We start from the raw sequence: 25,471 nt of genomic DNA on the forward strand, positions 1-25,471 counted from the left end.
ATCTCCAAGTCCACCCAATGTGGAGCGTGGTCCGAAATGGCTATAGCCGTATACTCCGTTCCCCTCACCTTCGGGATCAACGCCCTTCCCAAAACAAAAAAGTCTATTCGCGAATAGACTTTGTGGACATAGGAGAAAAACGAAAACTCCTTACTCCTAGGTCTGCTAAATCTCCACGGGTCTACTCCTCCCATCTGCTCCATAAAATCTTTAAGCACCTTGGCTGCTGCCGGCCTCCTTCCAGTCCTGGACCTCGACCTGTCCAGCCCTGGTTCCAACACCGTATTGAAATCTCCCCCCATTACCAACTTTCCCACCTCTAGGCCCGGGATATGTCCTAGCATACGCCTCATAAAATTGGCATCATCCCAGTTCGGGGCATATACGTTTACCAAAACCACTGTCTCCCCCTGTAGTTTGCCACTCACCATCACGTATCTGCCCCCGCTATCCGCCACTATAGTCTTTGCCTCAAACATTACCCGCTTCCCCACTAATATAGCCACCCCCCTGTTTTTCGCATCTAGCCCCGAATGGAACACCTGCCCCACCCAACCTTTGCGTAGTCTCACCTGGTCTATCAGTTTCAAGTGCGTTTCCTGTAACATAACTACATCTGCCTTAAGTTTCTTAAGGTGTGCGAGTACCCGTGCCCTCTTTATCGGCCCATTCAGCCCTCTCACGTTCCACGTGATCAGCCGGGTTGGGGGGCTTTTTAGCCCCCCCCTTGTCGATTAGCCATCCCCTTTTTCCAGCTCCTCACCCGGTTCCCACGCAGCTGTGTCCCCCCCAGGCGGTGCCCCCCCCGCCCATCCCACTCCATACCAGCTCCCCCTCTCCCCAGCAGCAGCAGCCCAATAATTCCCCCCCCTAGATCCCCCACTAGCGTAGTTACACCCCCCCATGTTGCTCCCAGAAGTCAGCAAACTCTGGCCAACCTCGGCTTCCCCCCGTGACCTCGGCTCGCACTGTGCGACGCCCCCTCCTTCCTGCTTCCCTATTCCCGCCATGATTATCATAGCGCGGGAACCGAGCCCGTGCTTCCCCCTTGGCCCCACCCCCAATGGCCAAAGCCCCATCTCCTCCACCTCCTTTCCTCCCCCCACCACCTCCTGTGGAAGAGAGAAAAGTTACCACATCGCAGGATTAATAACATAAAACTCCTCTTTCCCCCCTTTTTACCCCCTCTTCGCACCCCATACTCGCCCCACCACTTTGTTTCAAACGTTCTTTTTTTAATAACCCGCTCATTCCAATTTTTCTTCCACGATAAAAGTCCACGCTTCATCCGCCGTCTCAAAGTAGTGGTGCCTCCCTTGATATGTGACCCACAGTCTTGCCGGTTGCAGCATTCCGAATTTTATCTTCTTTTTGTGAAGCACCGCCTTGGCCCGATTAAAGCTCGCCCTCCTTCTCGCCACCTCCGCACTCCAGTCTTGGTATACGCGGATCACCGCGTTCTCCCACTTACTGCTTCGAGTTTTCTTTGCCATCTAAGGACCATCTCTCTATCCTTAAAACGGAGGAATCTCACCACTATGGCTCTAGGAATTTCTCCTGCTCTCGGTCCTCGCGCCATCACTCGGTATGCTCCCTCCACCTCCAGCGGACCCGCCGGGGCCTCCGCTCCCATTAACGAGTGCAGCATCGTGCTCACATATGCCCCGACGTCCGCTCCCTCCGCACCTTCAGGAAGACCAAGAATCCTTAGGTTGTTCCTCCTCGCGTTGTTCTCCAGCGCCTCCAGCCTTTCCACACATCGTTTATGGTGTGCCTCGTGCATCTCCGTCTTCACCACCAGGCCCTGTATGTCGTCCTCATTCTCGGCAGCCTTTGCCTTCACGACCCGAAGCTCCCGCTCCTGGGTCTTTTGCTCTTCCTTTAGCCCTTCGATCGCCTGTAATATCGGGGCCAACAGATCCTTCTTCATTTCCTTTTTGAGTTCTTCCACGCAGCGTTTCAAAAACTCGTGTTGTTCAGGGCCCCATATTAAACTGCCACCTTCCGACGCCATCTTGGTTTTTGCTTGCCTTCCTTGCCGCTGCTCTAAAGGATCCACCGCAATCCGGCCACCTTCCTCTCCTTTTTTCATCCGTATCCAGGGGGGATTCCCTTCTGGTTCACCGCACAGTACTTTTAGCCGTTAAAATTGCCTTTGGGGCTCTTATTAAGAGCCCAAAAGTCCGTTCCACCGGGAGTTGCCGAAACGTGCGACTCAGCTGGTCATCGCCGCACCCGGAAGTTGCTGTAAATGATTTTGCACCTCCCTTGCTTCAGTTGGGCTTTCCTTTACCACTTTAACAAACCCCATTGGCTTATCCTGTTTTACTACATCAGCCTTCCCAGTGCTTTTCTTAAACTCCTGACACTGTAACTTTACATGGCCTAGTTTATTACAGTAAAAACATCTGACACTTTTCATTTCCCTTCCACCCTCCTCGATTTCTTTTTTAGTCTGAGGTACACTATCCTTATTATCTTCCATTAGATCTCCTTTACCTTTACCACCTGAGTATTTCTCCTTTCCCCAGTTCCTATGCCTCACAGGCTGAAACTAATATTGGAAACCAAACTTTTATTTATGAACTAATTCATAATCATCTGCCATTTCTGCTGCTAATCTCGCAGTTTTAACCCTACATCAGGAATTGGATTTTTAAACCACTCCAAAATTATCATTTCTCTCAGAGCTTCATGTTTGGTCTATTTTCAAAGCCCTACTCCACCTTTCAAAATTACTCTGTTTGATCCTTTCAAACTCTATGTATGTTTGACCAGGTTCTTTCCTTAAATTTCTAAGCCTTTGGCTGTCGGCTTCAGGCACTAGTTCATATGCACCTAAGATGGATTTTTTCACCTCCTCATACATCTCCGATACCTCCTCTAATAGTGATGCAAACACTTCACTCGCTCTACCTACCAACTTTGTTTGAATCAGTAATACCCACCTGTGGCCATTTCATTTGGTTAGCCACCTTCTCAAATGAAGTGAAAAAGGCCTAGATCCTACATCCTACTCATCAAACCTTGGCAATGCTTGGACATATTTAAATAGATCCCCACCAAGTCTTCGACTACGAAGCTCTTGCTCTTTCTCACTATCCTCATCGCTATCCTCAGACTATACATTTCTCTTTACCTCCAACAATTTTAGCTGACGTTCACTTTTTATGGCCCGTTTCTGAAGTTGAAAGTCTCTCTCTTTATCTTTTCCCCTGATCTGTACCTCGTGCAGTTTCATTCCTTAAGCTTTTTGTTCCTCCCTTCCTCTTGCTTTTTGTTCTGCTACGGCTATTCTTTCTTTTTCCCTTTCCTCTCTCTCCTTTTCTCTCATTTCGAATTCAAGCTGCTTTAATCCTTTTCATGTTCAAGCTCCTCTATCTGTAATTTGTTTCTTGCCATTTCTAATGATTCTGACTGTGTCTCAGGGAATTTTAAATGCTCAGCTATCGCCACAATTACCTCTTCTTTCCTTACTTTGTCGGGCAATATTTTTGCCAATTCTAAAAGCCTGTTTTAGTCTCTGTTTGTAAGGTACTGCGCGTGACCTTCTCCACCCCCAAAAAGGTCTGAGCCCCCGGAAAGAGCCATTGTCCACAACACACTCCCTATTTAAATTTGAATAAAACACCTGAAAAGCAAACACACATATGCCCACCCCTTACTGTCCCTTGGTTCACTAAACCAACCCAATCACGAAAAATAGAGTTTTATCCCGGATGAGCCCCCAATTTGTTTATGGGCCAGGGCTCAGAAACTCTAAAGTGTATTATGAAGTTTACCTGACCTACAACCTTTATGTTGAATTTGGCTCGGATGAACACAAAAGCCTTCACTGCAGGTGTGATTCATCAGACTTCCTAGACACTTTCATCAAAACCAAGTTTATTCCAAGAATGTAGTTGACATACATATATACATTGTTATGGGCCAGGGTTTAGAGAACTCCAAAGTGTATCATGGAGTTCACCTGACCCACAACTTTGAATAGATTGTGGTCATGGGGAAACACTCGGGCCTACTCTGCAAGTAGGATGCACCAGAAATCCACAGCACTTTTAAATTAAAACAATGTTTATTTATGAAACTAGTTAACACTTTATTAACCCACAGTAAACATCTTAATGGCTATCAACACCACTCCTCCCCATAGATACAATATTCTTTCAGTAAACCTTAATCTTTCCTCATTAACATCCATAAGACAAAAGACCCTTTTTAACAGAGATCAGGTTTAAATTCACTACTGAGAGCAGTCAGCACTTTGAAATCACCCAATTGATCTGGAAACTCTTTAGTTTGCAGAGAGAGATCCTTATACAGCTCCTTGTTTTGCCTGCAGCTATCCAGCTCTCAAAACAAAACTAAAACACACCCTGGAGCAAACAGCCTAAAACGAAAGTAAATCAGAGACAGCCCAGCTCCACCCACACTCTGACATCACTGAAAAACACCCATTTCTTAAAGGTACATCCACTACAGGTATTTTTATAAACACCCATTTCTTAAACACCCATTTCTTAAAGGTACTCTCACATGACAACACAAACACAATAAGAATTTTTATCAATTACAAACATAAAGACACCACAGAGCTACAATAATCTATGTGTATAATACTTAATGAATTCCCCCTTAGCTTTTCCAATTCAATAACAAAATCCAGTTAAACCATGTTCAATTTATAACCTGAAAACTGGCCAAAATCCCCCAGAATCCTCATAATTCCTTCCATCCCTTACAATGGGTCCAACACATATAAGAGCAGATCATCCGTGTATATGATCCACCTCTCCCCAGACCAGTCACTTCCAGCCCTTTGAGGCTCTGAACGCAATTGCCAGCGGTTCTATGGCCAGTGCAAACAACAGCGGGTAGAGGGGGCATCCCTGCTTTGTCCCCCGGTGCAGCCGAAAATAGCCCAATATCAGCCTGTTCGTCCGAACACTCACCACGGGCACCTGATATAGCAGCCTGACCCAGTCAATGAAGCCCCGTCCAAATCCAAACCGCCCCAAAACCTCCCGCAGATAATCCCATTCCACCCAGTCAAATGCCTTCTCTGCGTCCATTGCGACCACTACCTCTACATCCCTACCCTCTGGGGGTATCATGATAACATTCAACAGCCTTCTTCGTTGGCAGCCAACTGCCTCCCCTTAACAAATCCCGTCTGGTCCTCCCCAATCACGTCCGGGACGCAGTCCTCAATCCTTGAGGACAAGATCTTAGCCAACAATTTGCAGTCTACATTTAGTAGGGAGATCGGTCTGTCGGACCCGCATCACTCCGGGTCCTTATCCCGCTTCAGGATCAATGAGATAGTGGCCTGTGACATCGTCGGAGGCAGCTCCCCTCTTTGCCTCATTAAATGTCCTCATCAGCAGTGGCCCCAGAATCCCAGATATCTATCTGGAAGTCAACTCCACAGGGTACCCATCCGGTCCCGGGGCTTTACCCGACTTCATGGCCTTCAGCCCATCTGCTATCTCTTCCAACCCGATCAGGGCCCCAGCCCTTCTACCAAGTCTTCATCAACCTTCGGGAACTTCAGCCCCCCAAAGAATTGCCTCATCCCCTCCGGCCCAGCTGGGCGTTCCGACTCAGACAGCCTGCTGTAGAATTCCTCGAGCGCCTTATTGACCCCAGCTGAATCTCCGACCAGGTTCCCATCTCTGTCCCTTACTTTCCCAATCTCCCTGGCCGCCTCCCGCTTTCTAAGCTGCTGCGTGAACATTCTACTGGCCTTCTCCCCAGATTCATAGATCGCCCCCCTCGCCTTCCTCAGCTACTCTACCACCTTCCCTGTAGTTAACAAGCCAAACTCCGCTTGTAGCCTCCGTTGTTCCCTTAGAGGCCCTGCCTCTGGAGTCTCCACATACCTCCTGTCGACCTGTAGTATCTCCTTTATCAGTTGGTCCATCTCTGCTCTGTCTGCCTTCTCCCTGTGGGCCAGTATCGAGATCAGCTCCCCTCTAACCACCGCCTTCAGCGCCTCCCAGACCACTGCAGCCGAAACTTCCCCCGTCTCGTTGACTTCCAGATAGTTCTGGATACATTTCGTCAGCCGCCCACACACCTCCTCATCAGCTAAAAGTCCCACCTCCAGCCTCCAGTGTGGGTGCTGGCTACTCTCCTTGCTCACCTGTAGGTCAACCCAGTGCAGGGCATGATCCAAGATCGCGCTCGCTGAATATTAAGTGTCCACTACCCCCGTCAGTAAAGCCCTGTTCAGGATACAAAAGTCAATCCGGGAGCACACTTTATGCACATGCGAGTAGAAGGAAAACTCCTTCACTCTCGGCTGCCCAAATCTCCATGGGTCCACCCCTTCCCCCCCACCCCCATCTGCTCCATAAACCCTTTTAGCTCCTTTGCCATTTCTGGCACCCTGCCTGTCCTTGAGCTAGACCGGTCTAGCCCTGGGTTAATGACTGTGTTGAAGTCCCCCGTTCTCACCCCCCCCCCCCCCCCCCCTCCCCCACCCCATGAACAGCTTATGCAAATCCAGGTCCGGGACCTACATCCTCCTTATCAACTCCACATCATCCCAATTTGGCGCGTACACATCCACGAGTACCACCAGCTTTCCGCTGACCATTATGTACTTACTCCCACGTCCGCAACTATTCTTCCCGCTTCAAATGACACTCGCTTATTAATCAGGATTGTGATCCCTCCAGTCATAGAGTTCAGCCCCGAGTGAAAAACCTGTCTGACCCATCCCTTCCTTAATCTAATCTGATCATCTCATTACTCTGAGGTGCGTCTCCTGCAACATTGCCACGTCCGCCTTCAGTCCCCTCAAATGTGCGAACACGCCCGGCCCACTTAGCCCTCTTACATTAAGACCAGAAGACCAGAAGACATAGGAGCGGAAGTAAGGCCATTCGGCCCATCAAGTCCACTCCAATGAATTCCACAGACCCACCACTCTCTGGCTGAAGAAATTTCTCCTCATCTCTGTTCTAAAGTGACTCCCTTTTATTCTAAGGCTGTGCCCCCGGGTCCTAGTCTCCCCTGCTAATGGAAACAACTTCCCTACGTCCACCCTATCTAAGCCATTCATTATCTTGTAAGTTTCTATTAGATCTCCCCTCAACCTCCTAAACTCCAATGAATATAATCCAAGGATCCTTAGACGTTCATCGTATGTTAGGCCTACCATTCCTGGTATCACCCGTGTGAATCTCCGCTGGACCCGCTCCAGTGCCAGTATGTCCTTCCTGAGGTGTGGGGCCCAAAATTGCTCACAGTATTCTAAATGGGGTCTAACAAGTGCTTTATAAAGCTTCAGAAGTACATCCCTGCTTTTATATTCCAAGTCTCTTGAGATAAATGACAACATTGCATTTACTTTCTTAATTACGGACTCAACCTGCAAGTTTACCTTTAGAGAATCCTGGACTAGGACTCCCAAGTCCCTTTGCACTGCAGCATTCCATGTGATCAGCCTGGTTGGTGGGCTTCTCGCCCACCCCCCTCCGCCGATCAGCTATCCCCTTTCTTGGGCCAGTCCCCAGCCCGCGCCCCACGCATCCACAGGCCTGCCCCCCCACAGCCTCCGTCTCCGACCTCCCTATTGTCCCACAGCAAAAGTCCCGCCCCCGTCAGCAGAACATTTCCACCCCCCCACCCCCTCAGGTAGTAGCACACAGCCCCCTCCAACAAGCATACCATCTGCTCACTCCACTGCGCTTCAGAGAGCTAGCCCGCCCAGCTAGCTTGGTGGCCACCGCCCGTGGCGCCAGACATTTTTCCACTTATTCCCCCCCCCCCCCCGGCTCAGACACACATATGCAAACGTAAACAATCCCACTGCCCAAAAGAAACACGCAACGAAAATCAAAAAGAAGATCAAACATCTAACATCTACCATTCACACCTCCATCCCCCATCAGTGCAAATGCAAATTTTAACTCAAGTAGCTCGTCCGCAGACCCCAACTCAATACAAAAGGCATTCCAAGTAACATCCAAAGACAAAAACTTTCCTTTTTAAAAAAATAAATAACTGAAGAGAAGAGAACAACAAAAAAAGACACATGAGCACTGCAGCAAAGTTCAGTCCAAACACCTCAGTCCGCTACCAGCCCTTTCTTGCGAAGTCCATCGCTTCCTCGGGCGACTCAAAATAGAAATGTTGCTCTTCGTGCGTAAAACAATGACGGGCCGGGTAAGTAGTCCAAACTTTACCTTCTTCTTAAAACGGGTTGATTTTATCTGCTGGAACCCTGCTCTTCTCCTCGCCACGTCCACACTCAGGTCCTGATATATACGCAGGACGCTGTTCTCCCATTTGCAGCTCCGCGTCTGCCTGGCCCACTGCAGAATGAACTCCTTGTCAAGGTACCTGTAGAATCTCACCACCATTGCTCTCGGGGGTCACCTACACGCAGCTTCCTCGCTAGCACTGTGTGCGCCCTGTCCGCCTCCAAGGGTCTGGAGAATGCCCCCTCCCCCAGTAGCTTCTCAAACATAGCCGCTATGTTGCCCCTGCGTCTGTTCCTTCGGATCCCTCCGGGAGACCCACGATTCTCAGGAACTGTCGGCGGGACCTGTTCTCCAGATCCTCCATCTTCTCCTGGAGCCTTTTCTGTTGGTCTCTCAACATTCCCACCTCCAATTCCACTGCAGCTTGCTGCTCCTCCTGCTCAGTCAGTGCCTTCTCCATTTTCTGGATCACCTGATCTTGAGCATCCAATCTGAGTCCCAGTCGCGCAATAGACTCCTTAATCGGGTCCAAGCATTCCTGTTTCTGCTTGGCGAAGCCCTCCTGTATAAACTGCATCAACTGCTCCGTCGACTGCTGGGTCATAAAGGCAGAACCTGCAAAAAAACAGACAGCACTGAAACCAGCAGCCATCTACATAGTAATGAGCAATTCCAAGGCACAATTGCAACAGTTAAGGTGAATAAAGCCAAGCCAGACTCCTTGGCGCCAGCAGGAGCCAAGACAAAGGAAGGCCAACGGACATTTAGGGACCGCCCAGCGATCAGGGAACAACTCCAGTATTGGAGAAATCGATCCAAGTGACCGGAACGCAGTCCAATCACTTGGAACCAGGTACGGGGTCAGCCCCGAAGGGCGGGAAGCCCCTGGGGACTATAAAGTAAAGCCCCCAAGTTCAAATCATCCTTCTTGACAGGGTCACTCAGCAATGTGAAGCAACCCCTGAGAGTGAACTTTCCATAGGCCGCCAACCAAGTAAGTCTCAAGTCAACGCTCACTACGAGATAGGCGCTCCTAACTACCAGTCCATACCAGCTTTTGAATCCTACAGACTCAGGACCTGAACGAAAGGCCATTTGTTCCCCTGACCTGGTGGGCCAGTCTGAAGCTAAGTATAGGCCTTTTAGTGATAGGAATAGTCTAGAAAGTAGAGTTTCTGCATGAGTAGTGATTTACGGTGTAGAATAAATGTGTTTTGATTTGAATCTTACTAATTGGTGTGTTGAGTTATTGATCAGTACTTGAACTTGAACCTCGGAGCGGTATCATAAAGATACCTGGCGACTCTAGAGCAAAGGTTAAACAGACAGAGCAAATTACGAATTAAGAGCCAACTAAAGGTTAGCAACACTATTTCTTCCTTTGCAAGCATTCCTGGTCCGCTTCTCCAATGATTGATGTAGGGTTTCTCTTCACAATTGCATTTAACATCAATTTCCCACCTCAGATCTGACAAACAAATGGGGGAAAAGGTCCAAAGTTCCGACCCGAGAGGCTGCCACCAAATGTGCGACCTACTGCTTCATAGCTGCCACCGGAAGACCGCTCGCTCCAAAGTTAACAGGATGACATACCAATGTGGAGCTCAATGTGTCCATATCCCCGGAGCAATGATAATCTCTCTGATTTAAATCAAGAGCACTCCTTCAGGACTGAATTAGTTTCATTTTTTCTATTTCTGCAATTCATCACTAAATAAAAACTGAAGCAACCTCACTTTGTGTATTCTCACTGAGTTGGGCTTTTGAGCAGAACACCAGATAAACAGGCTGTGATGATGGAATATCTGATCATGGTTTAATGAGTTTCACAACCCAAGTAAAATGAAATTTCGCCCCACTCTTCAGTTCCTATCTGAATATAGCCTGCATAATGTCATGTGAGAGTACCTTTAAGAAATGGGTGTTGATCAAATAGCTGTAGTGGGTGTACCTTTAAGAAATGGGTGTTTATCAAATAGCTGCAGTGATGTCAGAGTGTGGGTGGAGCTGGGCTATCTGTCTGGTTTCCTTTCACTTTGAGCTAGCAGCTACAGGGTGTGTTTAGTTTCGTTTTGCAGATTAGGAGCTGCATCCAGCAAAACCAGGTGTAATTCTGATTTCTTTCTGCATGAAAGGAATGTCTTCAAATCACTTGCTAGTTTAAAAGTGATAACTGCTCTCAGTAGAGAACTTAAACCTGATGTCTGTGTTGAAGAGGGAAGATTAAGGGTTATTTATAGCGTACTATATTCTTTGTGGGGATTATTGGTGTTGATAGTTGTTAAGATGTTTACTGTGGGTTTATAAAGTATTAACTGAATTCATAAATAAACATGTTTTTTGTTTTAAAATACTCTTAGTTCTCTGTTGCATAACACCTGTAAAGTGGGTCCTTATGCTCCCCGTAACCAAAATCTATTTAAAGTTGTGGGTCAGGTGAACTCCATGATACACTCTAAATCCTGGTCCATAACAATAAATACATGTGTTGGTGCAGCCACTCAGGAGTTGAAGTATAAATTCCAATTCCGACGCAAATTTGGGTAAATGAATAACAATTAATTTAATATCAAATAATTGTTCAGATTAGGAATAGAGCAGGAACACTAACCATAACAGGATAACATTTTCCAATAGAGAAAACCGTGTGATGATTGATTAAAATTCGAACAGTTGTGAAACGATTGTGCAAACAAGTTTAATGATTTTGATGAGGAGGGGCTTCCACTTAAAAACTTCTGAGGTCGCAGTTTTCTTTGTCTGTGCCCATTTCCTTTCTGAGTCCCATCTCCCATGTCTCAATCAGACACACGATCAATCTGTCTGTTGGTCTCTCTACCACAATCAGTCCCTTTTTCTGTCTTGCGGATGTTAGCAGCACGGTAGCATAGTGGTTAGCACAATTGCTTCACAGCTCCAGGGTCCCAAGTTCGATTCCGGCTTGGGTCACTGTCTGTGCAGAGTCTGCACATCCTCCCGGTGTGTGCGTGGGTTTCCTCCGGGTGCTCCGGTTTCCTCCCACAGTCCAAAGATGTGCAGGTTAGGTGGATTGGCCATGATAAATTGCCCTTAGTGTCCAAAATTGCCCTTAGTATTGGGTGGGGTTACTGGGTTATGGGGATTGGGTGGAAGTGTTGACCTTGGGTCGGGTGCTCTTTCCAAGAGCTGGTGCAGACTCGATGGGCTGAATGGCCTCCTTCTGCACTGTAAATTCTATGATAATCTAATCATTTACTTCACACAGAATAGTTGCATTATAATACAGGAATTAGGAACAGGATTAGACCATTAGCCGCTCCAGACTGTTGCGCTATTCAATATAATCATGGGTGAGCTGATTCTGGTTTCACCATCAATTTACTTCCCAACCCGTGTGCCTATTAAACCCTTTGTTAGTCAGATATCTATTTAACTCTAACTTAAAAATACTTAATGACGTGGCCTCTGCCATATTTGTCTAAAAATCTCTTCATTTCTGGTCCCTCCCACAGAGAAAAACCTCTTCTCGCTACCTGCCCTGTCATGTCCCCTCATAATCTTATACCTTTTCATTCGTCTGAGCTCAAATTCATACAGTCACAACTGGCTCAACATTTATTCATAAGGTAAGGCCCCCTTCCCAGAAATCAGAGAGCTTACTCTGAACTGCTTTTAATGCTAACGTGTCCCTTATGAAACACAAAAACGATTCTCACTTCTGCACATCAGGAATTCAAACCGATTATCAGCTTTAGGACCATCAGGGTACTTCATAAGAGATAAGAGAAATTTTTGAAGGGAGACAGAACCGGTTATAGGAGAGTTGCTTCCTGGTGACATGGAGGTGTCTTCAGTAGGTGGGGTGAAACTGCTCCTATGTATCCACAATGAATGTCTCATTCATTTCTATCAAGGGCACTATTTTTAAATTGTTTATCGCTCTTGTATGGCACATATGAAGAGAATTTTGGGTCTCTCAGGGCGATATGTTTTCTCTCGGAAGACAGTGGAAAATGGATCACTGAATATTTTTAATACCAACGTGGATAGATTCTTATTCAGCAAGGATATCCAAGCTTATCGGGGTAGATTGTAATGCAAAACTGGAAAGCCAATCAGGTCAACCATGATCATATTGAATGACAGAGTGGGCTCGTCAGGTCAAATGGCCAACTGCTGTGCCTATTTTTATGCTTGGATGCTATTTCCTTATTTCCATTTTGTATTCCCGCAGTTTTGTCCTCTCAGTAAGCATTCACATTAACTTACACATTTTATTTACTTCTACTCTCTGTTTTATTATTATTGCTATTATTTTTTAAATATTTCTAACTTCGCTCCCTCTCTTACTTTTCATCAACTTCAGCTGTTTCACTAATATATCTTATAGCTTACCTTCAGTCTCACATTATACTTCTTTCCATTCAAATGAATATACTCCATAAACACATTCGTTAGCCATGGGTTGAGTTCTTAAAATAGACTTTAGCTTCGATCAAGGCCTTGAAATAACCCCCAAAATATAGCCTCTGCTACCTTACCCTTTTTTACTTTATATTTCATGTGATGCCACACAAACAGTAATCGCTTACACGGCAATAGTGAACTATTCTTCCGTTAAAACCCTCCTGTAGGATTACAACACTGAACTCGCACTATCACAGATGGGATCAATTAATCAGAACATTGACACAACATCAACTTTAAATGTTGTACCATCTCTTTTCCCGCAACATCAGTTAATCAAATTGATATTAACTCAGCGGGCTATTGATCATATCACACATTTGAAATTGTATTTTGTAACTACAATGTTGGCCATTGCTAGTGTAGCCGATTGAACCAGAGTACCGACTCTATATCATCCGTTAGCCGACCAGATATCTTCAGGATCATCATATTTGGCCACCGTTAGATTAATTGCATATAACAACAATGCCGTTCTATCACTATCCACATACAAACTAGACACTCTTGCTTGGAATCTGTGAACTGGTTCATATTCAAGGCCACGGCAGCTAACCTGGACTAGTACGCAACCACCTTCACAGACTTCGTCGGTAAGTGTGTCGAGGACTGTGTACCAAAGAAGACAATACGGGTGTCCCCAATTGGAAACCCTGGCTCAACCAAAGGGTTCACTCCCTCTTGAAGTCCCCAATGGAGGCATTCAAGTCTGATGACACTGACCAATATAAAAAATCCAGGTACAATGTACTGAAAGCCATCAGGGATGCCAAAAGACAATACCGCATCAAACTAGAGTCCCAGGCACAACGTTTATGGCAGGGCTTACACGAGATCACAGGCTACAAAGCAAGGCCATGCAAAATCTCTGGGGCTGGAGAATCCCTCCCCGATAGACTGAACAAGTTCTATGCCCGCTTTAGATAGTCAGCCAATACATCAGAGCCACCCGCGCCAACAGCCCTGGACATACCCATACCTACTATTACTCTCCGCGGTAAGAGCTGCCTTCTTGAAAGTTAACCGCCGGAAAGCAACGGGGCCCAACGGAATCCCTAGGTGAGCACTCAGATCCTGCACAGACCAGCTGGTGAGTATCTTCAACACCTCACTGCTCCGCTCCGAGGTTCCCACCTCCTTCAAAAAGACCACAATAATACCAGTATAAAGAAGAAAAAGGTAGTGTGCCCTGTTGCTAACTTTGGGTTGGCTCTTAATTTGGCTCTGTTTAATCACGTTTGCTCAAGAGTCGCCAGGTATCTTTCGACACCGCCACAAGGTTCAGAACCGAATACTGATCAATGGCTCGATACACCAGTTAGTAAGTTCAAAAGCAATGCTCATTTATTTACACACAGTCAAATCTACTCATGCATAAACTCTACAAACTAAATTACCACTATTACTAAAGCCTATACTTAGCTTCGGGCACCCACTCAGTCAGAGGAATAATGGCCGTTGCTCGGTTCTGAGGCTGCTGGGTTGAGCTGTTTACAGGGTAGCAACTAGGAGCACCTATCTCGTAGCGTGCGTTGACTTGGGACTTACTTGGTCTGATGCAGCTGCTAGGCAGGTCTCTCTCTTCGGTGAGATCCAAAGCCAAAGGAGGGCGTTTCTCCCTTGGGGGATGCCTTTTATACGGAAAAGGGCTTTGCGGCTTTTGGGCGGGCCTTGGACTTGGCCACAACTAATTGGGTCTTTCCCAATCATCTGTATCGATTTTCCTCCAATAGAGGGGTGGTTCCCTGATCACTGGGCGTGTCCTGGTGACTGTCAGTCTGCTTTGTCTTAGCTTCTTCTGGCGCCGGGGCGTCTGCCTCAACATTGTGTATCTAAATGCTTCCCTTTTGTCCCCGGAGATGGCTCATTAGTATGTAGATTGTTTGGTAGTTTCTGTCCTGTCTGAGAGTTTAAGGTTCTAATCAACAAACAGAGCTTGCACCTGCTTATTTCTTAGCATTGTCTAATTTTCCCTGCATTCTTTGCAGGTGTCCATTTTGTAATCGGGACGTGGCCATCCCAGATGGCTACAGCCCCTACTGATCGGTTGGCCTGACGTCTGTTATCATGAAATGCTTTGAGCGGCTAGTCATGAGACGGATGTATTCCTGCCTCGCAGACGGTCTCAATCCATTGCAGTTCTCCTCTCGCCGCAACCGGTCCACGGCAGATGCTATCTCCCTGGCCCTTGAATCAACACTCGAACACCTCAAAGAACAATACAGCAAAGGAACAGTTCAGCCCTCCACGCCTGTACCGGTCATGATAACAACCTTTGCCAAAACCCTCAGCCCTTAGTTGTGCCGTATCCCTCTATACCCATCCTATCCATTGTTTGTCAAGATGCCTTTTGAACGTCGTTAATGTATCTACTTCTACAACCTCCCCTGGCATAATGTTCCAGGCACTCACCATCCTCTACGTAAAAAACCTGCTTCGCACATCTCTAAACTTTGCCCCACGGATCTTAAACCTATGCCCCCTGGTGACTGACCTCTCCACCCCGGGAAAGAGTGCCCTATCCTCACCCCTCATAATTCTTGTCGACCTCCATCAGGTCACCCCTTAACCTCCGTCTTTCTAGTGAAAACAGTCCGAGTCGATTCAGTCTCTCCACATAGCTAACACCCTCCAGACCAGGCAATATCGTGGTAAACCTCCTCTGCACCCTTTCCAAAAGTAGTGTGGTGACCAGAATTGTGCGCAGTATTCCAAGTGCGGCCTTACCAAGTTTCTATGCAACTGTAGCATGACTTACCAATTTTTATACTCGATGCCCCATCCAATGAAGGCAAGCATTCTGTATGCTTTCTTGACGACCCTGTCCACTTGTGTTGCCATCTTCAAAGATCTGTGCACCTGCACGCCCACATGTCTCTGACTTTCTATATTCCTAAGAGTTTTACTATTTACGGTATATTTTCCCTCTCTATTAGATCGACCAAAATGCCTTACCTCACATTTGTCCGGATTAAACTCCATTTGCCATATCTCTGCCCAAGTCTCCAACCTATCTATGTCCTTCTGTATCTTCTGACAATCCTCAGCACTATCTGCCACTCCCCAAACCTTGGTGTCATCTCACCATCTTACTAATCAGACCAGCTACATTTTCCTCCAAATCGTTTATGTACAGCACAATTAACAGAGGCCCAAGCACAGATCCCTGTGGAACACCACTAGTCACAACCTTTCATTCAGAAAAACACCCCTCTACTGCTACCCTTTGCCTTCTGTGACCGAGCCAATTCTGTATCCATCTTACCACCTCACCTCTGATCCCATGTGACTTCACCTTTTGTACCAGTCTGCCAGGAGGCATCTTGTCAAAGGCTTTTCTGAAGTCCATGTAAACAACATCTTTGACACATCCTCAAAAAACTCGATCAAGTTAGTGAGGCATGACCTCCCCTTCACAAAACCATGCTGTCTATCGCTTATGAGTCCATTTGTTTCCAAATGGGTAGAAATCCTGTCCCTGAGAATTTCCTCCAATAATTTACCAACAACCGGCATGAGGCACACCGGCCTATAGTTTCCTGGATTATCCCTGCTACATTTCTTAAACAGCGATACCACATTAGCTATTCTGCAGTCCTCTGGATCTCGCCTGTAGCCAATGAGGATACAAAGATGTCAGTCAAGGCCGCAGCAATTTCCTCCCTTGCGTCCCTCAGTATTCTGGGATAAATCCCATCTGGCCCAGGAGACTTATCTACCTTAACATTTTTTTTAAGACCCAATACCTCCTCCTTTTAGATGTTAACATAATCCAGACTGTCCACATACCCTACCGAAGAATCAACTTCCGCAAAGTCCCTGTCTTTAGTGAACACTGATGCAAAGTATTCATTTAGTACCTCGCCCATTTCCTCTGGCTCAACACATAGATTCCCCCCACTGTCCTGAAGTGGTCCAATCCTTTCCCTGGCCACCCTCTTGCTTTTTACATATGAATAAAAAGGTTTGGGATTCACCTTAATCCTTCTTGCCAAGGACTTTTCATGACCCCCCATAGCCCTCCTAATTTCCTACTTCAGTACCTTCCTACATTCTTTATACTCCTCAATGGGTTTCGACTGTTCCCACCCTTCTAGACTGTACAAAAGTCTCCTTTTACTTTTTGATGAGGTTCACAATATCCCTCGTTATCCAAGGCTCCCTAAACTTCGCATACTTATCCTTCATTCTCTCAGGAACGTGACTTTCCTGAATCCTAATCAACTGTCGCTTGAAAGACTCCTACATGTCTGATGTCCCACACCTCGACAACAAGGACACCTATGTGAGACTGCTGTTCATAGACTACAGCTCTGCCTTCCATACCATTATCCCAACAAGACTAATAACCAAACTCTGCAATCTTGAACTTGACCCCTCCCTGTACAACTGGATCCCTGACTTCCTCATCAACAGTCTGCAATCTGTCAGGATAGGTAACAGCACCTCCTTCGCAATAGTCCTCAACACCGGGGCCCCAGCAAGGATGCGTGCTCAGTCCTCTACTGTACTCGCTATACACACATGATTGTGTGGCAAGAATCGGTCTACACGTTTCCGCATGATACGACTGGGGTGGGCCGTATCTCAAACAACGATGAATCAGACTACAGAAGGGAGATAGAGCACTTCATTGCATGGTATACCAAAAACAACCTCTTTCTAAATTTCAGAAAGACCAAGGAACTGATCATCGACTTCAGGAAGCGAAGCACGACCCCCCCCCCCCCCCCCCCCCCCACGCCCCCCCCCTCCCCTACATCAATGGCTCCGAAGTGGAGATGGTTGATAGCTTTAAGTTCCTGGGGGTCACTATCACTAACAGTCTGTACTGGACCACTCACGTTGATGCAACAGTCAAGAAAGCCGGACACCATCTCTTCTTCGTACGGAAGCTAAAGAAATTCAGCATGTCTGCATCGACTCTCTCAAACTTCTACAGATTTGCCATATGGAGCATCCTATCCGGCTGCATCACAGTTTGGTATGGCAACTGCTCGGCCCAAGATCGCAAGAAACTCCAGAGTGTGGTGCACTCAGCCCAACGCATCACACAAGCTTGCCACCTTCCCATTGATTCTATCTCTGCCTCCTGCTGCCTCATGAAGGCAGACAGCATTGTCAGAGATCCTTCCCACCCAGGCTTTGCCCTCTTCCAGACCATTTCATCAGGAAGAAAATACAGAAGTCTGAAGACCCACACATCCAGACATAGGAACAACTCGTTCCCCACAGCTGCTAGACTCCTCAACGACTCTCCCTCGGACTGATTTGTTCCCTGTAAGAACATAATTCACAACACCCTATGCTGCTCTTGCTCATGTATTTGCTTTGTTTGGTGCTTATTTCGCACTGTAACCAATCACTATTTGTCAATGTACCATTTGTCAATGTACTCTGTAGATTATTCTTTTTGTCCACTATGTACGTACTGTGTACATTCCGTTGGCCACAGAAAAATACTTTTCACTGTATTTCGGTATATGTGACAAAAGATCAATAATCAATTCAATACTTTGCATGAAAGGTTAGAAATTCATTTATAATACTCTATATACTCCAAACCCACGACCACTACCATCCAGAAGGACAAGAACAGCAGATACCTGCGAACCCCACCACCTGGAGGTTCCCCTCCAAGTCACTCAACAACCTGACTTGGAAATGTATGGACGATTCTTCACTGTCCCTGGGGCAACATCCTGGAACTCCCTCCCTAACTGCACAGTGCGTGTACCTACACCTCAAGCACTGCAGCGGTTCAAGAAGGCAACTCGCCACCACCTTCTGAAGGGAAACTAGGGATGGGCAATAAATGCTGGCCTAACCAGCGATTCCTACATTCCGTAAATTAAAACAAAATCAGGCAAATATTCTTCAGATGCAAAAGCAATATTGCACCAATCGGATGCTGGGACTCATCACAAAGAGGAGGTTGACAATCGCAATTTCCATGTTGGCTGTCAATCTCGGATTCATGCTCATGCTGTCAACGCGGTAATAGGCTGTAACAAATGGATTGCATGTGCAGCGCACATTTCCGTACAGTGTAGAATTGTGGCACAGACTTCAGCACAAACGTGCCTCCTGATTATCACCTTGCCTCCTGATTATCACCTTGTCTGCTGGACCAGAAAAATGTCAGCCAGGATATTTTTCTTCATAATACTCCAAGCGAGTGGGTATTTCGTGCGATTCTAACTGTTTTATTTCATTATTGTTTTTGTAATGTTCTTCCAATGTTTATTTCTTCCACTGGTGAGGTCTGGATCCTTGGGCTTTGCTCGAGTCAGAGGGTGTCCTGAGATGATTTTGCAGCCACAATGCTGCCTGCCACTATCAGAATGGCAGCTCCGGTGAAAGCTTATTTTTTTTCTCTGGAACGGATGATGAAAACACCCAGAAGATAATTGCACCATGGTAGCCTGGGATCAGTTAAATGAGGGGCTAAATCTCCACAACACCCGCAGCGAACGATTGCAAGCGAGTCTGCGTGTTTGCTTGTTTGTGTGTAACGCGTATATGTTTTTATGTGTACGTGCACAGGCCTGTGTCTGTGCATCTTTAAGAGTGTGCGTGTGAGAGCGAGAATGTTAGACTGTGTGAGAGAGTATGCATGTGTGAGAGAGAGGGAGTACGTGTGACAAAGTGCGTGTGTGAGAGCGTCTGTGAGCGAGTGTGTATATAAAAGAAAGTCAGTATGTATGAGTGTGTGTGAGGGAGAGTGTGCGTGTGTGTGAGGGAGAGTAAGTATGTGTGTGAGGAGAGTGTGTGAGGGGGAGTGTTTGTGTGAGAGGGAGAGTGCGTGTGTGTGAGGAGAGTGTGTATGTGAGGGAGTGTGTATGTGTGTGTGAGGGAGGGAGTGTGTGTGTGACGGAGTGAGAGTGTGTGTGTGAGGGAGAGTGTGTGTGTGAGGGAGAGTGTGTGTGTGACGGAGGGATTGAGGGAGGGAGTGTGTGTGTGACGGAGGGACTGTGTGTGAGAGGGAGGGAGAGTGTGTGAGGGAGGGAGTGTGTGTGTGTGAGAGAGAGGGAGTGAGTGTGTGTGTGAGGGTGTGTGTGTGTGACGGAGAGTGTATGTGTGAGGGAGTGTGTGTGTGTGGGACTGTGAGTGTGCGCGAGAGAATGTGTGTGTGAGAGAATATATGTGTGAGATATTTTAAGAGATTGTGTGTGAGAGTCTTGTGTGTCTGTGAAGGGAAGAGACTGTGAAAGAGTTAGTGTGTGTTAGCGAGAGTGTGTGTGTGGGTGTGTAGGAAAGAGTGTGTGAGAGAGACAGTGGGTGTGTAGGTGAGAGAGTGTGTGAGAGAGACAGCGTGTTAGCGAGTGTGTGTGTGTATTGGAGAGAGAGTTCGATAAAGTGTTTCGGTCTCAGTCAAAACAACATCGAAACGTTGTATTTGTAACGTTCTGTTGCTTTTTTTCCAGCGCGGAGCCAGCAGGATGAACTTTTCCAAAATCCCCCAACGGTAGTCGCGAGTGAGGGAGATTCTGTGGTGTTGTCCTGTACCTACCCTGCCACGTACACAGCTGCTTACCTATTCTGGTATGTACAGTACTCGGGACAGGGCTTTCAGTATTTGCTGTTCAGACACACTGCTGGGAATGAAGAGAACGCACCGACATTTGCAAAGCGCTATTCTGCCGTACAGGACAGAATGAACACAAACATCCCTTTGAACATCACAGACACCCAGCTTTCGGACTCAGCCGTGTATCACTGCGCGGCGATGAAGCACCACGGTACAGAGTGACTGCACACTAGTACAAAAACTAACAGCTCCGGATGATGCGGGTTTTGCGAATTCTCCGTTTAAAACGCTCTTCAGATATCAGTTTACTGAGTTGTGGCTTACTCTGGTCTCAGAACCGGAACATGTTGTTGCGAGTCCCAGTATGAAATATACAATGTAGACTCCGCAGCACTGTGGGATCTTTCCAATATAATGTTAAACTGAGGCTTCGTTGTCTTCCTCTCTTGCACATAAAGGAGCAAAGTTGTCTCATCCCAGCATTGACAAACAACAAAGAAAAGTATAGCACAGGAACAGGCCGTTCGGCCCTGCACCGACCATGCTGCCCGTCTAAACTAAAATCTTCCACACTTCCGAGGTCCTTATCCCTCTATTCCCATCCTATTCATGTTTTTGTCAAGATGCCCCTTAAACGTCACTATCGTCCCTGCTTCAACTACCTCCTCTGGTAGCGAGTTCCAGGCACCCACTACCCTCTGTGTAAAAAAACTTGCCTCGTACATCTACTCTAAACCTTGCCCCTCGCACCTTAAACCTATGACCCCTAGTAATTGACCCCTCTACCCTGGGGAAAAGTCTTTGACCATCCACTCTGTCTATGCCCCTCATAATTTTGGAGACCTCTATCAACCTCCATCGTTCCAGTGAGAACAATCCAAGTTTATTCAACCTCTCCTCATGGAGGGCTAATGCCCTCCATACCAGGCAACATTCTGGTAAATCTCTTCTGCACCCTCTCTAAAGCCTCCACATCCTTCTGGTAGTGTGGCGACCAGAATTGAACACTATACTCCCAAGTGTGGCCTGACTAAGGTTCTACACAGCTGCAACATGGCTTGCCAATTCTTATGCCCCGGCCAATGAAGGCAAGCATGCCATATGCCTTCTTGACTACCTTCTGCACCTGTGTTGCCCCTTTCAGTGACCTGTGCACCTGTACACCTAGATCTCTTTAACTGTCAATACTCTTGAGGGTTCTACCATTCACTGTATATTCCCTACCTGCATTAAACCTTCCAAAATGCATTACCTACCATTTGTCCGGATTAAAGGGGCAGCACGGTGGCGCAGTGGGTTAGCATTGCTGCCTCACGGCGCTGAGGTACCAGGTTCGATCCTGGCTCTGGGTCACTGTCCGTGTGGAGTTTGCACATTCTCCCTGTGTTTGCGTGGGTTTCGCCCCCACAACCCAAAGATGTGCAGGGTAGGTGGATTGGCCACACTAAATTGCCCCTTAATTGGAAAAAAATGAATTGGGTATTCTAAATTTTGGGCAGCACGGTAGCATAGCGGTTAGTGCAATTGCTTCACAGCTCCAGGGTCCCAGGTTCGATTCCCGGCTGGGTCACTGTCTGTGCGGAGTCTGCACGTTCTCCCCGTGTGTGCGTGGGTTTCCTCCGGGTGCTCCGGTTTCCTCCCACAGTCCAAAGATGTGCAGGTTAGGTGGATTGGCCATGCTAAATTGCCCTTAGTGTCCAAAATTGCCCTTAGTGTTGGTTGAGTGGGGTTACTGGGTTATGGGGATAGGGTGGTGTGGGTTTGGGTAGGGTGCTCTTTCCAAGAGCCGGTGCAGACTCGATGGGCTGAATGGCCTCCTTCTGCACTGTAAATTCTATGAAATTCTATGAAATTCTATGAAATAAACTCCATCTGCCATCTCTCCGCCCCAGTCTCCAAATGATCTAAATCCTGCTGTATCCTCTGAAAATCCTCATCGCTATCTGCAATTCCACCAATCTTTGTGTCGTCCGCAAATTTACTAATCAGACCAGTTACATTTTCCTCCAAATCATTTATATATACTACGAACAGCAAAGGTCCCAGCACTGATCCTTGCGGAACACCACTAGTCACAGCCCTCCAATCAGAAAAGCACCCTTCAATTGCTACTCCTGCCTTCTATGACCTAGCCAGTTCTGTCTCCATCTTGCCAGCTCACCTCTGAGCCTGTGTGACTTCACCTTTTGTACCAGTCTACCATGAGGGGCCTTGTCAAAGGCCTTACTGAAGTCCATATAGACAACATCCACTGCCCTACCTGTACCAACCATCTTTGTGACCTCCTCGAAAAACTCTATCAAGTTAGTGAGACACAATCTCCCCTTCACAAAATCGTGCTGCCTCTCGCTAATACGTCCACTTGCTCCCAAATGGGAGTAGATCCTGTCCCGAAGAATTATCTCCAGTAATTTCCCTACCAATAACGTAAGGCTCACCGACCTGTAGTTCCCTGGATTATCCTTGCTAACCTTCTTAAACAAAGGAACAACATTGGCTATTCTCCAGTCCTCCGGGACATCACCTAAAGACAGTGAGGATCCAAAGATTTCTGTTAAGGCCTCAGCAATTTCCTCTCTTGCCTCCTTCAGTATTCTGGGATAGATCCCATCAGGTCCTGGGGACTTATCCACCTTAATATTTTTCAAGACGCCAAACACCTCGTCTTTTTGGATCTCAATGTGACCCAGGCTATCTACACACCCTTCTCCAGACTCAACATCCACCAATTCCTTCTCTTTGGTGAATACTGATGCAAAGTATTCATTTTGTACCTCGCCCATTTCCTCTGGCTCCACACATAGATTCCCTCCCCTGTCCTTCAGTGGGCCAACCCTTTCCCTGGCTACCCTCTTGCTTTTTATGTACATGTAAAAAGCCTTGGGATTTTCCTTAACCCTATTTGCCAATGACTTTTCGTGACCCCTTTCAGCCCTCCTGACTCCTTGCTTAAGTACCTTCCTACTTTCCTTATATTCCACACAGGCTTCGTCTGTTCCCAGCCTTCTAGCCCTGACAAATGCCTCCTTTTTCTTTTTGATGAGACCTACAATATCTTTCGTTATCCAAGGTTTTCAAAATTTGCCATATTTATCCTTCTTCCACACAGGAACATGCCGGTCCTGAATTCCTTTCAACTGACATTTGAAAGCCTCCCACATGTCAGATGTTGAATTACCTCAAACATCCGCCGCCAATATAGGTTCTTCAGTTCCCGCCTAATATTGTTATAATTAGCCTTCCCCAATGTAGCACATTCACCCTAGGCCCACTCTTATCCTTGCCCACCAGCACTTTAAAACTTACTGAATTGTGGTCACTGTTCCCGAAATGCTCCCCTACTGAAACCTCTACCATCTGGCCGGGCTCATTCCCCAATAACAGGGCCAGTAGAGCCCCTTCCCTAGTTGGACTATCTACATATTGTTTTAAGATGCCCTCCTGGATGCTCCTTACAAACTCTGCCCCGTCTAAGCCCCCAGCACTAAGTGAGTCACAGTCAATTTTGGGGAAGTTAAAGTCTCGCATCACAACAACCCTGTTGCTTTTACTTCTTTCCAAAATCTGTCTGCCTATCTGCTCCTCTATCTCCCGCTGGCTGTTGGGAGAACATAGAACATAGAAAATACAGCACAGAACAGGCCCTTCGGCCCACGATGTTGTGCCGAACCTTTGTCCTAGATTAATCATAGATTATCATTGAATTTACAGTGCAGAAGGAGGCCATTCGGCCCTTTGAGTCTGCATCGGCTCTTGGAAAGAGCACCATACCCAAACTCAACACCTCCACCCAACACCAAGGGCAATTTGGACATTAAGGGCAATTTATCATTGGCCAATTCACCTAACCCGCACATCTTTGGACTGTGGGAGGAAACCGGTGCACCCGGAGGAAACCCACGCAAACACGGGGAGGACGTGCAGACTCCGCACAGACAATGACCCAAGCCGGAATCGAACCTGGGACCATGGCGCTGTGAAGCAATTGCGCTATCCACAATGCTACCGTGCTGCCCTTAAGAACAAATAAATCTACACTATATCCTTTTACCGTCATCCATGTACCTATCCAATAGCTGCTTGAAGGTCCCTAATGTTTCCGACTCAACTACTTCCACAGGCAGTGCATTCCATGCCCCCACTCTCTGGGTCAAGAACCTCTGATATCCCTCCTATATCTTCCACCTTTCACCTTAAATTTATGTCCCCTTGTAATGGTGTGTTCCACCCGGGGAAAAAGTCTCTGACTGTCTACTCTATCTATTCCCCTGATCATCTTATAAACCTCTATCAAGTCGCCCCTCATCCTTCTCCGCTCTAATGAGAAAAGGCCTAGCACCCTCAACCTTTCCTCGTAAGACCTACTCTCCATTCCAGGCAACATCCTGGTAAATCTTCTTTGCACCTTTTCCAGAGCTTCCACATCCTTCCTAAAATGAGGCGACCAGAACTGTACACAGTACTCCAAATGTGGCCTTACCAAAGTTTTGTACAGCTGCCTCATCACCTCACGGCTCTTAAATTCAATCCCTCTGTTAATGAACGCGAGCACACCATAGGCCTTCTTACTACAGGAGGCCTGTAGTAAACCCCCAACATTGTGACTGCACCCTTCTTATTCTTGATCTCTACCCATATAGCCTCACTGCCTTCTGAGGTATCCTCCCGCAGTACAGCTGTGATGCTCTCCCTAACCAGTAGTGCAACTCCTCCACCATTATACCTCCCCCTATATCCTGCCTGAAACATCTGAATCCTGGAACGTTTATCTGCCAGTCCTGACCTTCCCTCAACCAGGTCTCTGTTAAGGCAACAACAGCATAGTTCCAAGTACTAATTCAAGCTCTAAGTTCATCTGCCTTACCAGTTATACTTCTTGCATTAAAACAAATGCACTTCAGGCCACTAGTCGCGCTGTTTTCAGCAATATCTCCCTGTCTGCTCTTCCTCAGAGCCATACTGGCCCTATTCCCTAGTTCTCCCTCAATTTTTTCACCTTCTGACCTATTGCTCCGGTGCCCACCCCCCTGCCATACCAGTTTAAACCCTCACGTGTGACACTAGCAAACCTCGCGGTCAGGATATTTATGCCTCTCCAGTTTAGATGCAACCCGTCCTTCTTATACAGGTCACACCTTCCCCGGAAGAGCTCCCAGTGGTCCAGATAACTGAAACCCTCCCTCCTACACCGGCTGTTTAGCAATGTGCTTAGCTGCTCTATGTTCCTATTTCTAGCCTCACTGGCATGTGGCACAGGGAGTAATCCCGAGATTACACCCCT

Source organism: Scyliorhinus torazame, chromosome 5 (genome assembly GCF_047496885.1).
Source record: "Scyliorhinus torazame isolate Kashiwa2021f chromosome 5, sScyTor2.1, whole genome shotgun sequence".
NCBI classification, from domain to species: domain Eukaryota; kingdom Metazoa; phylum Chordata; class Chondrichthyes; order Carcharhiniformes; family Scyliorhinidae; genus Scyliorhinus; species Scyliorhinus torazame.